We start from the raw sequence: 16350 nt of genomic DNA, 5'->3' as shown, positions 1-16350 counted from the left end.
ACGCTGTAGTACGGAGCTAAGTTGGGGTTCTAACTTGTCCCATACGTGTTCCATTGGATTCAGGTCGAGACTTTGGGCAGGCTAGTCCATTTCAGAAATGTTGTTGCCCACAAGCCATTGCCTGACTTATATTGCTTTGTGACAGAGTGCGCTGTCGTGGTGATACAATTAATAATCGTTTCCAAACTCTTCCTCTAATGTACGCAGTTCAAAACACTGTAAAATATGTTCGTAGCCATCCACGTTTAGCATTTTATTAAACGAAATAACGGGACCACACACCCTAATCACGAAAAACATCCTCATGCCGTAACATCACCTTCTCTATGCTTCACTGCTGGCACTACAAATGATGGCAGATAACGTCCTACAGGCCTTAGCCAAGCTCAAATTCTTGCAGCGGATTTCCACAGGGTATAGTGGTACGCACTGATTTACAGTCATCCACTATCCAGTGGCGTCACTCTTTACACCACCCAAAGCGCCGCTTGCCACTGACTATAGACATCTGTGGCTGATGAAGAGCTGCTTGACCCTTGCACACGATTCTTTTTAATTTCCTGCGCACAGTCATTTGGTTAGGTGGACATCTGGTAGCACTTTGGAACTCACAAGCGATTCCTTACGCCAATTCCATGCTATTTTTTACAACCACTCTCCGGATTCCTCGACGGTCCCTGTCTGTCAGTACATGAGGTATGCTCGCTACTTGTTTAGCTATGGTTGTTACTTCACTTTTGCACTTCAAAATCACACCACCAACAGTCGACTTGGGCAACTTTGGGAGGGATGAAATGTCCATGATGGATTTGATATTCAGGTGATATCCTATCACTAGTCCACATTCGAAGTCTCTAAACTCTCCTGACTGATCATCCTTCGGTTACTGCTTCTCTAGTGACAACATATTTCTCCGCATCTCCTTTTATACTGGTGGGTCTTCCTCTTGTGACATCTAGTGAGTATATTCCGCATTACATAGATGTGTCTGGGTACTTTCGATCACATAGTGTATGATATTGTATATGTTACTGGATACAACCATTTATATTTTTCAGTTGATACTCATTACGATAGCCAAAATCTTGATATTTAAACTGTTCTGTTATTCCTATTATAACAGAGAGAATCTTTTGTACCCAAACTACACTTTTATCCCCCCACCTCTTGCTTGCAGAACCTCGCCTTCCGTATCTGCCTTCCGTCCCCCACATGCATCCTCTACAACCACATCCCGTTCCCCCACCCTCTCCTTTTCCTTGAACACATCCACACACTATATATTGTCCGCCGCCTTGATCCCCCTCACCCCCTGGTGTCTCCATTCCTCTCCACCCCCAGCCCCTTGCCGCACCTTTACCGTTGTGTCCCACCCTCTCTCCATTTCCACACCCTCCGCCTCCTTTCTCAACGCAACTTCCACCATCTACCCCTCCCAGATGATGAGCTTCGCCCTGACATCTACTCTTCCTACCAACTCTAACCCCACCTTCCTCCTGCCTCCTCCTCGGGGCTCCCTCCCCTCCCTTCTCCTGAGCGGCTTTCCCCTTCTACTCCCTCTCCCTCTCCTCTGCTTCCCTTCAGTGTCTCTGTCTTGTCTTCCCTCTTCATTTCCTGCCCCACATGTCTCCTGCCTCTTGGTGCACCTGCTGACGCCCCTACTCTTTTCATCCCACCCCCTCCCCTGCTGCACCTTGTTCTCCCTTCCTTTTCCATCCTCTCCGACCCCTCGGCGGGTCCCATCTGGCAGTTTTATTCTTCATCGTGTGTGCTCAAAGTGGGTTTAAAGTGTTTTGTTCTGGAGTTTTTTTTAATACTGTGGCCAACTTTTAACCCGTGTGTGTGACTTCAGTGTCTCTTTTGTGTTCTACAAATCGCCAACTGTGTTTTTTAACTTTGTCGACATTTTTAATCGTCCCCCCATGAACGTCTCCATGTCAGTGTATTTTTACCTCTATTATCTCCCCTTACTCTGTTTTATGTCCCCCTTTTTTATCGCCTTGTATATAACATTTTATTCTTGTATTAGTTGTCATGTCACTTGGCTGAAGAGCGGCGGATAATGCTGCTGACAGCCCTCCCCTGCCCACTTGGGGCAGGGGAATGAAATCACAATAAAGAAAAAAAAGCTGGCAGAATATGCCACTTGTTTGCATTTCATATAGGACAGGAGAAGTAATCTGTGGCTATGTTACACAATATCTAATCAAAATCTGATAAACGCTTCTCATTTCATCACGATCGCGCGTGGATAATATCGAGCACGTCGGCAACCTGTCTCGTGTGCGCTATTCGTACGATAGCCAACAGAGTGTGTTGCAAGTACTTTTCAGCGAATGCTTAAAAAAGTGTTCCTCGAGGAGGTTTGCCCTTACAGACTACACTTAATCTCAAGAGGCGTAATTTTGCCTGCCTGTCCATGGACGATAAATATCTCTCTAGAGTACTATCGTATCATTATCAGGCGTAACTCAGGAGTTGTCTTCCACGTTCGCTTTACGAGAAGAGTGCCACATAATCCCTGCGCTACGTGCCGCCTCTTAAGTGGACGAAGTAGATGCTTTCCCGTGACCTTTTAGGAAGTGTCAAGTACGTAAATGGTGGTACCGTTGGGAGATTGTGACGATCGCTTAACTGCTTTAGATTAGACAAAACCAATTAATCAGTTACAGCGCCCCATATTTTACAAACAGATCACAGCTTCGAAAACGATAACGTGAATGTGTTACTACAGTCACTACCGAAAAAAATAGACCGTGGAAGTCATGGAGAAACTAAAATAAATGTCATGTGACTAGGACCTCCCGTCGCGGAGACCGTTCACTGGGTGCAAGTCTTAAGATCTGACGCCACAACACAACACCCAGTCCCTGAGCGGAGAAAATCTCCGAGCCAGTCGGGAATCGACTGGATTGACACTCTGTCGCGCTGACCACTTTTTTCCATTTTTTCGTAGTCGTTCGCTATATTTGGTCGTAGAGGACATCAGATGACATCCATTGAAGTTCGCTGGTAATTCCTTCACTCAGTTTTTTTTATTACAGAAGATATACAGCTCTCTGACCGAACACGCTGAGCTACCGTGCCGGCATATCACTCAGCTACCGGAGAAACTAGAAATTTGTGAAACATAAGTCAAGACAAAGACAAGATGTTAAACGAAGTGGAAATTCAAGAGCAAAGTTTTTCTCATCAACTTTATCTAACTGCTCACACAATTGACAAAAGTCATGGGAAGGCTCTGCGACAAAAGTCGGTCGTTGGCTGCAGAAGCCGATGAGTTGCATTGTCTCCCTACAGCCGTAGTAAAAATGGGTTCTTGACTCCCCACATATAAATCAGCGGCTATGTGATTTAACACTAGGCCGTCGATCGCCTCGTATGGCACTGCAAAGATGACGAGACGCCCGTTCCTCAAATACTTGTCGTCCTGTGTAGTGTGGTGATTTACGCGTGCGGATACATCGTCTCTCCAATAATGAAGGTCCACACTAGCTAAGCACTGTGACCTCTGAAGCGCTAATTCTTTTGTATTTCCAATATGCGGTGACCCATGCATCTTACACTGATTGTCTACTCGCGACGAATAGCCATATTCACCTGCTCGTAACAAGGTACGAGGGTTACCCAGAAAGTAATGCACCGCTTTTTTTTTCTCAGGCGAAAACAATGCTACAAATGCGAAACGTTACGTATGTATTTTATGAAGTCTCCTGAGTGAGCGCGCCAAGTTTCCGTCACTTCCGACAGATAGCGTAGCTGCAGGACAGTTTCAAATTGACATCTGTAGGTGATGTACGTTACAAGCAACGTGCCGTCATTGAATTTCTCACTGCATAGAAAGAAACTGTGGGGAATATTCACAAACGCTTGTGTATAGTCTATGAAGCGTCTGCTGTCGACAGAAGTGCAGTTAGTCGCTGGGCACGGAGGGTGAGATCATCAGAAGGCGGTTCGGCGGTGCTCCACGATTTGCAGCGGTCGGGGAGACCATCCACGACTGTCATACCTGACATGTTGCAAGAAGCCGGTATTGTCAATCGCGAGTTTGGACCATTAAAGGATGCCATTCGTGGAAGATATTTTGAGGACGATGTGGAGGGGATTCACACAATGATGCACAGGCTCCGCCACCAGGACAGGGATGTATATCGCTGGAGGAAGGCCATAGAACGGGATGGAGATTACGTGGAAAAACCATTCTTTCGTGTGTGTAATTCTCATCATGTTCAATAAATAATTGTTGAAGAAAAAATTCGGTGCATTACTTTCTGGGCAACCCTCGTAGATAGATATTGTGCTTACACTCGCACCATACACAATATGTAGCCACAAAATTTGGCTGTCACACACGGTGTACACTATATGATCAAAAGTATCCGGACACCTATAAATGGACCTTAATGTGGGATGTGTCTGTCCTTCGCATTTATGACAAGTTGAGCTCTGATGTGGATAATTGCAATGAGGCGGCTGAATGTCTGTGGATGAATGGCATCTCATTCTTTCTCAAACTCCGAAACCAGAGAAGGTACAAATATCGGACGCTGGGATCTAGAGCGAAGTTGAAGCTCTAAAGCATCTAAAAAGCGTTCAGTTGGGTTCAAGTCTGGACTCTGGGCAGGCCAGTCCCTGTCTACAAACCATAGTCTCACAGATACTCCTTTATGACAGGATACATTGTCATTGTCATCCTCTCCGAACTGTTTCTATACTTTATAGTTCACACAATGCTGTAAAATGTTTTCATATCCTTCCGCATTTAGCATTTTCTTAAGCCTAATAATGGGATCATGTTCTGACCACTAAAAACACCCCCATACTGTAACACTAACTCCTCTGTACTTCACTGTTGGCACGACACATGATGACAGGTAGCGCTCTACAAGCATTAACCAAAACCATATCCTTCCATCGAATTTTCTCAGGATACAGCGTCGTTCATCACTTCAGATCCCTTGTTTCCAGTGATCCAATGTTCAGTGGTGTCGGTTTTTGCACAAGTTCAAACGTCACTTGTCACTGACTACAGAAATGTGGCTCGATCATTGTAACCCATTCTTTTTAACTCCATACCAACGGTTACTGTGATAGATTCACTGCTGGCAGCTCTTTGGAAATGACGAGTGATTCCCTCCATCACGCGGTTTTGTACAACCTCCGTCCGCAATGTTCGACGGTCCTTGTACGTCATTATATGAGGTTCAAATGGTTCAAATGGCTCTAGCTCTATGGGACTTATCATCTGAGGTTATCTACTTAAACCTAACTAACCTAAGGACAACACACACATCCATGCCCGAGGCAGGATTTGAACCTGCGACCGTAGCAGCAGCGCGGTTCTGGACTGAAGCGCCTAGAACCGCTCGGCTACAGTGGCCGGCATTATATGTGGTCTGCGTGGTCTTGGTTTAGCTGTGGTTCCTCCTTTGCGTTTCCATTTTACAGTCACATCAATTACACTCCTTCTGGCCAGCTTTAGAAGCGTTGAGATATCCCTGAGAGATCTATTATTCAGGTGACATCCAATAATTGGCTCACGTTGGGTATCTGCCATACTACATTGAGCAATAATTGAGGTCTCGGTGTGTTACCGAATTATACCTTTATCTTTCACAAATTAAGTGCACAGCAAAACATCGTTACATCCTCGATCTTTTACATAAAAAGAACTCAATTGTCCGACAGGTGCCGAAAACAAAGTGGAAACTGTCATTCACCCCGTCATTCTGGGGCTTCCCATTGGTCTTTGAGAGATTCAGTAAGTGTATGACCCCCATGAGAGTTTCTCACTGTCTGACACCTACGTGGCATGTCCTGTATAAGTCTACGGAGGTCACTCTGTGGTACCCGTTCCCATTCTTCAGTGAGAGCCCATTGGAGCTCCTGAAGAGTCTGTGGTGGAACAGGACGACTACAAACATATCTGTCAAGCACGTCCCACATGTGCACGTTGGAGTTTAGGTCGGGACTCACCGCCGGCCATTCCATTACTTCAATCCCAACTGACGCCTGCCACAGAGACCATGGGATTAAAATGAATTCAGGGTCACCACCAAATGCAGCAGCCACCACATGGTCCAACAGGGTCTGTTCGATGCACTGCCTCGCAGTAAGACAACCATCGACAATGACCAGGTCTATATGGCTAGCAATACTGAACTATCCCAGAACATCATACAACCTCGAGAATTTGTCGAGTTCATGGACAACATCTGGCAGGCACCGCTCACCACGAGTCGCTGCATACGAACACGGTCATCACCTCGTGTCAGAGGATATCTGGACTCGTCTGTGAATAACACGTTTCGCCAGTGACGACGTTGCCAGTTGAAATGGGAATGGCAGGTCTGAAGGCGAACTGCAATATGTTGTCGTGTCAAGTGGGGTACTCGAACAAGACGTCGGGGTCGTAAGGTCCTTTCTCGTACCTTTTCATTGAGTCTGATCGGACACAGCGGCTCCAGTGGCCCTTCTGAGATCGTCTTGTAATAATCTGGCGGTATTCGTACAACGCCGCAAGGCAGAGATGGCCAGATATCGGTCGTCATGTGGGGCTGTAATGCATCGGCGACCTTGCCCAACTGGCTCGTCTCCCTGCAGCGTGCCCACAACCTCTGGATGACACATGGAATGGCATTGTCATCTTCAGCAACTTGACCGAACGTCCATCCTTCTTGCATCAAAAAGACCGTCCTTCCAACTTGCACTGCGGTAAGCTGTCGCATTGCATGTGCTTGTTTGAATACACAACGTCTAAAAATGACGAGTACCATCCATGTACCTCATTAGAAAACACTGGAACACCGGTACTCACTTCCTTCTGAGGGGTTACCTGTCACTGCAATGCATAACGCAGCTATTAGGTGGCGAACGATTTTAATTCTTGACCACACTGAAAGTGAAGATATCAAGCCATGCAATGACACAGGTACCGCCTGTCTCAAAATAGATTTAACATACCTGACATTGATACTCGCGTTCCTCTAATTATTTTGAACAGTTTATAACTAATTATGTATTACCCCATCAATCACCTTGTCATGATTTGTTCTTGTTGCTCCGTTCTTCCCAAATTCTCATCATATATTGACTGTGTTATATCTTGTATTTTTCTGACCATTTATTTTGTGTTCTCTTTCTCGTGTAGTTTTGCTTGAGTATATGTTTTTATGATGTTTCCGAACTGTTCTCGAGATCTGATGTTACTTTGTGTGATTCCCACTTTTTAATATCTTCTTCGGTTTCAATCATCTATTTGCTCTTTTTTTTGCTGGCGTTTGCTATCTCGAAGATCTGCCTTGTGAACCAGCTCTTGTTCCTCCTGAGGATATATCCATAAAATTTCATCCTTCTTTTTCTAAAGCTGTGCGTTATTGCTTCTTTCTGTTTGTAGATCTCTTCCGATAGCATCTTCATCCAAATTCCTTCACGGAAAACTGGTCCAAACATTTTCCTGAGAATTTTCCTTTCCTGCTTTTCATCTCTCTTATTTTTGTTTGACCATGAAACACCGTAATTTCTATTGCTTAGAGAGCTTCCGGTGCAACTACTTTGTTGTAATGTCTCAGATTTGCAGTGAGAGATACAGATTTTTCTATTGTCGTGACTCCATATGAGATTATATGATTCTTAATTTGTATACATACCGTCTGTTGTAAACTCAAATGTGTTAGAACTGTAAATCATCCTGAGATACATGTTGTCTTCTTTGTTTTTCGGCCTCTTTTTTCTGCAGTTGCAGATCTACAATTTGTAAGAGTTAAATGTCGACTTTCGCCAACTGTAAAAAAAGCCTTATGAACATCAATCACGTTGCACCTTACTCTGAAGCGTCTTCAGTGGTGACTGTAACAATATGGCTTTTTTTCCTCTTACAATTTTGTTTGCTACTATCACGAAAGTCCGCATGCTTTAACCTACTACCAGAAACAGCATTAATTCTTATCGTCACTCGCGGTTTTTTTTGTTGTTTGCGTAAATCTTCCTGTTCTTCCAAATATGTGTGCTTTATTTTAGGAGACGGCAATTTCATTAACAATAAATATTTTCACGTTTTTGTGTTGTGAAGAACCACTGTCACCATTTCGTCTGTTTTGTTTTGTTATTGCGTGATGCGTTCGTCTTTTGTATATTTTGGTAGTAGTGTATAAATTAATGCTTTACTATAGTACAGCGGTGGCTGATTTAGGATGGGGATATCGCCCAGTTTGTGATATCATTTTTTGGTGTCTAGGGAGGTTGTCCTTTCTCTATAATATGTTTTATTAGATTGGATAACCTCTGGCTGCTAGTGTTAGTCTGGTCATTTATTATCTGTCTCTTCACTGTTTTCGTTTTTGAATTTGGAAGCTCACTTGTAGGTTCGGAAAACAATAATAGAGAAGAAACACATAATAAATCAGCAACCAGACCTTATTTAAACTAATAAAGCATATCGTAGAGAAAGAACAAATCCCATAGACACCACAAAATAATATCACAAGCTAGACAATACCATTGCACCATAGTAAAGCATTAATTTGAATACACAGTAGTTAAAACACGTTAGCTTCCTTTACAAACACACACACACACATACACACACACACACACACACACACACACACACACAAAACAAACAAACAATGATAATCATACCCATTAAAAAATTAAAGTGATTTTTTACACACACACATACACACACACACACACTATGCGGAACATATACACGTTCACGCATACAGAACAATAGCAGACTCTCACACTACTACCAAAACAAACAACAGACGAACCCATCCCGCAATATCAAAACAAAACACATAAAATGGCGACATTACAGCACAAAAACGTGTATATATTTAGTGTAGGTGAAAGTGGTGTGTGCTAAAATATAGCACGTATATGATGGAAAACAGGAAGAATGACACAAACAACAAAAACCGTGAGTAACGAGAAGAATTAATAGTGTTTATAGTAGTAATTAAAACATGCGAACTGTTCACGATCTTAGCAAACAAAATTGTAGGAGGAAAAAAAAACGGAATATGCTTTAGAATAAAGTGATACAGGTTTGGTCTTGATTTTTATTACAGTTGCAAAAATTGGTATTTAATCCCTACAACTTATACAGTCTTATCTGGAAGGACCTTACTCCAAAATCTTAAGTTTTCAGGAACAAAGGAAAACATTCTGTGAGTGAATAAATAGAATGTAACAGGATGGGCTTTCTAATGTTTAAAGAGCAGAGTAAAATTTGTATTTTTCCATTACTGCAGTTGTTATGTTTTGCAATCTCTTTGAAAGAAATAATTCCAAGATCTTGGAATAAGGTCCTTTTCTTGATGAAGTAATTCATATGTATGGGCAAGTTACGTTTTTATTAGCGTTTTAAGTTGTTTCATTTTTACTCGAACATTTTTACTCTATTGTAACTCTAATCCAGGTATATACAAAATGGTTTCACTGATAATCATCTGATGCAGTAGTAGCAGCAGATTTACATACAGGCCATTTCATCAAATCATCTTAGAAATAACTGTATTAATGCTGAGTATAATCAAGTGAACGATAAACGTCTGGCATTTAGTTCCTGTTAATAGCCACTGGTCCAGTGAATGCCTTTACAAAACTAAAAACAGCAGACATTTCCAGAAATAAAAGATCGAATTATGCCACATCACCCGGCTGTAGCTTACTATGTTCAAAATGAATAAAGAAACAAGGTTGACTCCTGACTTTCTGGAATTTTGGAACATGCCACTGTTTTGATTCGTTCGACAATAGCCCTTTTTATAGTATGTTGGCCACCACTTCAGAGAAGTATAATTATCTTTAGCTTCTATTAGCTTTATGGTGAGTTTATGATGTTGGAAGCGCTTGTAATGATTTAACAATATAATTTCGTCGTGTACGCTGTATGAGCTCCTACGGTTACCTGTTTCACAATGGAACATTTCCTGTCGCACAAGTTATACGATTGTCGACGAGTAGGAAAACACTGTTGCACTTTATCAAACTGTTTAACATTTTAGAATCTTACAATGAGTCTTATTTGGCCCAACGCAACCGTCGGAAAACAAACATGGCTCTTTGACATTTTCTGGTATGTATTCTCTTATGTAATCAAATCGGAAGGTACACACTTCATTTGGTCCTTTCTTCGCAATGCCTTCATGGTATACATGCATTATAGACTTTTTCATGTGATATGTACAATTTAGCAGTATTGTTCAAGAAATGACTTGAACTACGAAAAGCGAAACGTAGCGCATAGTGCATTAGGCATTCGATTGGACGGCATATGAAGAAGATCACCATTGAAAGGGCATATTACAGGAGTAAAGTCCTTTTAAAAATGACGTCACTGTAACGAAGTTGCAAAAACACATTTGCAACACTTGGAATAAAGCGTTTTCATGCAAAATTTGGTGTATGTATGTGTACAGAACCTGGTTCCATTCTTAACTCATTTTGTCAAAACTTGAGGGATGGCCCTCTCAAAAATGACTGTATCAATTTGTGCATCCTTAGATGTTTGCAAGCTCCTTGTTTATACCTAAAAATCGACAGAACGGGCTTTATCTATTTTAATTTTGTGAATAATAATGTTCTGTTCTTCATTTTGTTAGAAATGTAAACTAATTTTTCTCTCTGTGTAGTCTAAACGCTAGGCCCGCGTGCGCAAACGGCATTCGGTCGTGCACAGTTTGCATTCGTAATTGTTCGCTCGTGTTCCGCTGGTTGTGGTTTTCAGCGAACCATCAAAGTAGTCCGTATCCTCTCCGCTTCGGCGCTAGCACCACAGACAGCTTTCGTCTGTCATCTTGTCTACTTTTGTTGTTGTTGACATTAAGTTGCGTAAGCGATGGAGTGGTCCATAGGGAACGTAATGTTGCTAATAGAGGAATGTAGATATCATACGTGCTTCTGGGATCAAAGGGACCAACAGCACGAATACCAATGGGGAAGAAATGTGATCGGTAGAAAGTTAGCGAACAACTCTAATGCTCTACTGGAAACGTGAGAAAGACTGTGAATTTATTAGATGCTCGCATCAGTCGGGAAAGATGTGGATAAGCAGGAACGTCGTAAATTACAACTAGTCTCCTTCAAAGTAAAGAAGTACGAAGATATTTGTATTATTCTGATTACAATAATTCTCATTTCTTACGTTCACAGTACTTATACTTAAAAAACTGATGTATCGATGTTATGTTAGAGATTTCTGATGATAAATAAAATGGCTAACCTGGCGTCACACTATCTACCCTTTAACGAACCACTCAGGGTAATTCAGCTGTCCTTACTGATGGGTTTTAGGCAATCCAAAACACCTTCGAATACCACACACAAGTTTTTCACAGTCTCTCGCTCACTGTGCACAGACTACTACTCCTATAGAAAAAGTGAACAGGACCACTGTAGGAAATTCTATGCAGTTAAATTTTGTACTGGGAAACTTTTTCGCTAGAAGCCTGTTTTAGAATTATTCGAGTAAAATGTACAAAAGTGATTTTCAAACGCTGCTTTCTTGAGTAACTCGAAAGTCGTGACCTGTAGCAAAAACATTAGATTTCTTACAAAAAGGTCCTTGTAATTTTTTATATAGGACTAACAGTTCGCGCATAGTGAGCGAGGGAATATGAAAATCTCGCACGTGGTTTTGGAGGTTTGCGTGTTGCATAAAATCCATCTGTAGGAGCAGCTGTATCATCCTGCTTAGTAAATTTTATCACGTTGCTTATGTCAAAGGTCGTATGTATATTTTACATTTCATTAATCATTGACTTTATTTTCCTGGTTTGTATTACTTCACATGTGTCAGTGCAGACACAAGAAACTGTATGATACAAATCAGCAAATGAAAAGCGAAAGAGACACTAGTGTAAATATGTCCAGTTGCTAATAACCAGAGCGTAAATGCTAGCCTTTCTTCAGATTACGTCGGTAATCGGAAATCAGTGTTCTACTTTTAAATTTGTTCCTCAATTATAATGATAACCCAGCAAAAAGCGTCAACCGACATATGTGCGAAGTTTTGGACTAATGCTGAGAAAAACTGAAGCTGCAGATCAGTGTTAAGCGCACTATCTCGGCGCAGTTCATATTTACATATAAACTGGGACACCTAAATTCTTCCTTTCCCACACTAACCTGTACGTTCGTGTTCTCCATCGAGACTACAATGTGCTGTATGGGATATAAGTTAAGCAACATTACCGCGACAACGCTAACGCCAAAAACAGTACACAGTGTACGCTTCGATGCACGTTCTCTGCCGTTCTCTTCCATTCACTCCAGTGTAAGCACTTATGCGCAGGCACGAGTCAATTATGGTGCGCACTAGCGAAACCCCTGCATATTGTGTGCGAATCCGCATTCCTTGAGTTGGCTATGTCAGCTTCCGTGTAAGGCAGGCGCCAAAACGTGGAGTCACTCACTTTCCAAGCAGATATTTATAGAGGACCTCTCACTCAGAGAATGTTATAGCGTTAATGCAGAAGAGTAGAAGCTACACCTGATGACAAATAGGGTAAAACATGATGGGGGTGGGGGCACAGAATTACAGACCGAAGTTGTTAAGTCTGTCTGCAGCAGGATCCTACATATTTCAAACGCGAACGTTACAGTGTTCTCCGAGGAAACGAAACTACTCTCGAAGAATCAATATGGACTCAAGATCAACAACGCATGCGTTACAAAGAGTGTGTGCATGTCAAAACGTAGCTAACGCTTACCTAGATTCCCGAAAGGCGGTTTACACTGTACTACTTTGTCAGCTAACAACAAAGATATGTTTATTTGGAGTACAACTGCTCATTGCGAGAATCAGTGCCACCCAATGGAGTTTCGGCGACGTGGTACGGTAAGGGAAGTGTACAAGGGCGTGCTCAAAACTAATACCTCCGAATTTTTTAGGGGAAAACTGTTGGAGATTTTTAAACAGAACATACGATATTAACATTCTAAATCTGTATTCTCCTTGTCTATATTTTTGCAGTCCTCTACCGCTAGAGGAATTGTAATATGTAACATGGCGGTGTGTACGATAACGTAACTATGTCGGTGCGTGAGAAACCGTATACTACAATCTAGTTTCGGGTTCGAAGATTTCGTCCACACATGGAGCACCGTCTCTTTCGGCATAACAGTGCCAGACCACATCCAAGCGCTGCGGCATCTGCAACAATTTAATGCTTTGGGTTCACTGTCATCGATCGTTCTCTATTCAGTTCCCCCTTGGCCCCATCCAATTTTCACCTGTTACCAAAACTTAAAGAACACTTTCGGGGACTTCACTTTGATAGAGATGAAGTGGTGCAAGCAGAGGTGAGGTTGTGGCTCCGTCAATAAAGTAATACGGTCCCTCCTTCCAATCATCGTACGAACGTCGAAATGGCCGATATTGAAATAACCGATAGCGGGATAGAAAAATAACTGCAATCGCTTAGTCGTGGAAAGACATGCCTGTAAGATTCTACAAAGATTACGTGTAAGAACCTGTTCCCCTTCTAGATCACTGGAGCAACGAATGGTACCTAGCGGCTCGAAAAAAGGGCAGGTGATTCCCGTTTTGAATAATGGTCGTAGGATACATGCACATAATTATACGCCTATATCGTTGACATCAGTTTATTGTAGAATTAAGGAAAATTTTCATGCTCAAGAATTACGATGCTATGGGGGAACGAAAATCTCCTCTACAAAAATCATCATGGATTCTGCAAACAAAGATCTTGCAAAACTCAGCTCTGTTCCTCTATGAGATCCATAGTGCTGTAGACAACGGCGTTCAGGTTGATGACATGTTCCTTGACTTCAGGAAGGCATTTGACGCCTTACCTCACTGCCGTCTAGTGAAATGAATACGAGCTTACCGAGTATCAGACCAGATTTGCGACTACATTCAGGACCTCCTTGCAGTTAGAACTCAACACGTCAATCTTAACGAAACAAAGTTGACAGATGTAAATGTAATGTCCTGAGTACCCCAAGAAAGTCTGATAGCACCGTTAATGTTTACAATATATGTAAGTGATTTGGTAGAAAGCGTCAGACTGTTCACAGACGACGCGGCTGTCTATAAGAAAGTAGCAACGCCAGAAGACTAACTTGGAAAATGACCTACAGACGATTGATGAACAGTGCAGGGAATGGTGGTTTACCCTGAATGTATATGAATATAATACACTGCGCATTCATAGGAAAAATTCACAACTGTACAACTATACTACTGAAGCCAAATTGCCAGATTAGATTGATTAGATTAGATTAAATTAATACTTCTTCCATAGATCATGAATACGACACTTCGTAATGATGTGAAACGTGTCCGTTTAACAAAAGTTTCTTCACATGTCATAGTTCAATTTTTTCATTAACTGTGTGATTACTAATTTATATCTAAAAATTCATCTATTGAGTAGGAAGATTTGTCATTCAGAAATTCTGTTAATTTGTTTTCAAATACTGGTTGGCTATCTGTCAGACTTTTGATAGTATTTGGTATTCGACCAAGACTAATGTGGCAACATAATTCACCCCTTTCTGTGCCAAACTTAGATTTAACCCAGAATGGTGAAGATCAGGCTGTTTCCTAGTGCTGCAGCTATGCACATTGTTATTGCTTTTTGAACTGGGATGAGTTATTAGTAACGGATTTCATAATGGAGTATATGTATTGCGCAGCTGCTATGAATATCTCGAGTTCCTTAAATAAACATCAGCAAGATTACCTTGTGTGGGGTCCAGTTATTATTCTGATTACACCTCTTTGTGCAATGAATATATTTTTCCTTAGTGGTGAATTGCTACAAAATATGAAGCCACGCGAAAGCAGCGAATGAATATAGGCGTAGTAAACTAATTTACTGATATGTTTATTACCAAAATTTGCAATAACCCTAATAGCACAAGTAAGTGAACTCGAACGTTTCTGTACATCATCAATTTGTTTCTTCCAATTCGATCTCTCATCAATGTAGACACCCAAGTATTTGGAATATTCTGCCTTAGCTACAGACTTCTGTTCAAACTCTATATTTATTAATGGTGTCGTGCCATTTACTGTACAGAGTTGTATATACTGTGTCTTATTAAAATTTAATGAAAGTCCTTTTGTAGAGAACCACTTAACAATTTTTTGAAAGATATTATTTACAATTTCCTCAGCTAATTCTTATTTGTTGGGGTGATTGCTATATTCATATCGTCAGCATAGAGAACAAGCTTTGCACCTACATGAATAAAGAGTGACAAGTCATTAACCAATGTTAAGAACAAGAAGGGACCCAAAACTGAGTCCTGTGGGACCCCATTCTTGATAACTCTCCAGTTTGAGAAATCTGTTGATTTTTAGACATCGTGTGAACTGTTTATTTCAATTTTCTGCGCTCTTCCAGTTCAGTACGAATTAAACCATTGTGCACTATCCCACACATACCACAATACTTAGCATATCTGGAACACTACTGTTATTTACACAATAAAAAGCCTTTGAGAGATCACAAAAAATCCCATTGGATGATGTTCGGTAATTCGGCGCATTTAATATTTGACCAGTGAAAGCATATATAGCATCTTCTGTTGGAAAGACTTCCTGAAAACCAAATTAACATTTTATTAGTTCATTATTTTTACAAAAATGTGAAGTTACACTTGAGTACATCACTTTTTCAAGAATTTTGGATAAATCTGTCAGACGTGAGACAAGGCGGTAGTTGTTGGTATCAGGCCTATCCCCCCTTTTTATGCACTGGTTTAGAAACAGCATATTTCAGTCTATTAGGAGAAGTGCCCTGTTTCAGTGAGATATTACATATATGGCTGGGAATACAATTTATCTGCTTGGAACAAGCTTTTAGAACTCCATTTCTTTGCGAGCTATTAGTTTTGACTGAGTTTATTATTTTCCAATTTTCAGAAGGAGAAGTGGGTAGAATTTCACTTGTATAAAATTTCATAGGTATTGCCTCTTCCGTACATAGCTTCGCCTTTTCTAATGAACATCAGGATCATGTTTGCTCCACAACATCTAAAAAGTGGTTGTTAAAAATATTTTCAACTCCTGTCTTTTTGTTAATAAACTTTTCATTCAGTTGGATGGTAATACTGTCTTCCAGTCCTCTTGGTTGCCCTGTTTCCCTTTGAACAATATCCCAAATTGTTTTAATTTTACTATCAGAGGCGCTAATCTCAGTCGTAATACACATACTTCTGGACTTTTTAATAACTTCCGGTAAAGTAATACAGCAGTTTTTTTATAATATTTGATTGTTTCTTGGTCATTACTCTGTCTTGCTAATACATACATTTCCCTTTTCTAGTTACAGGATATTTTTATCTCTTTAGTAAGCCATGGTTTTTACA

This window comes from Schistocerca cancellata, chromosome 4, assembly GCF_023864275.1.
Source record: "Schistocerca cancellata isolate TAMUIC-IGC-003103 chromosome 4, iqSchCanc2.1, whole genome shotgun sequence".
Lineage (NCBI taxonomy): Eukaryota > Metazoa > Arthropoda > Insecta > Orthoptera > Acrididae > Schistocerca > Schistocerca cancellata.
Note: the sequence above shows the minus strand (reverse complement) of the source record.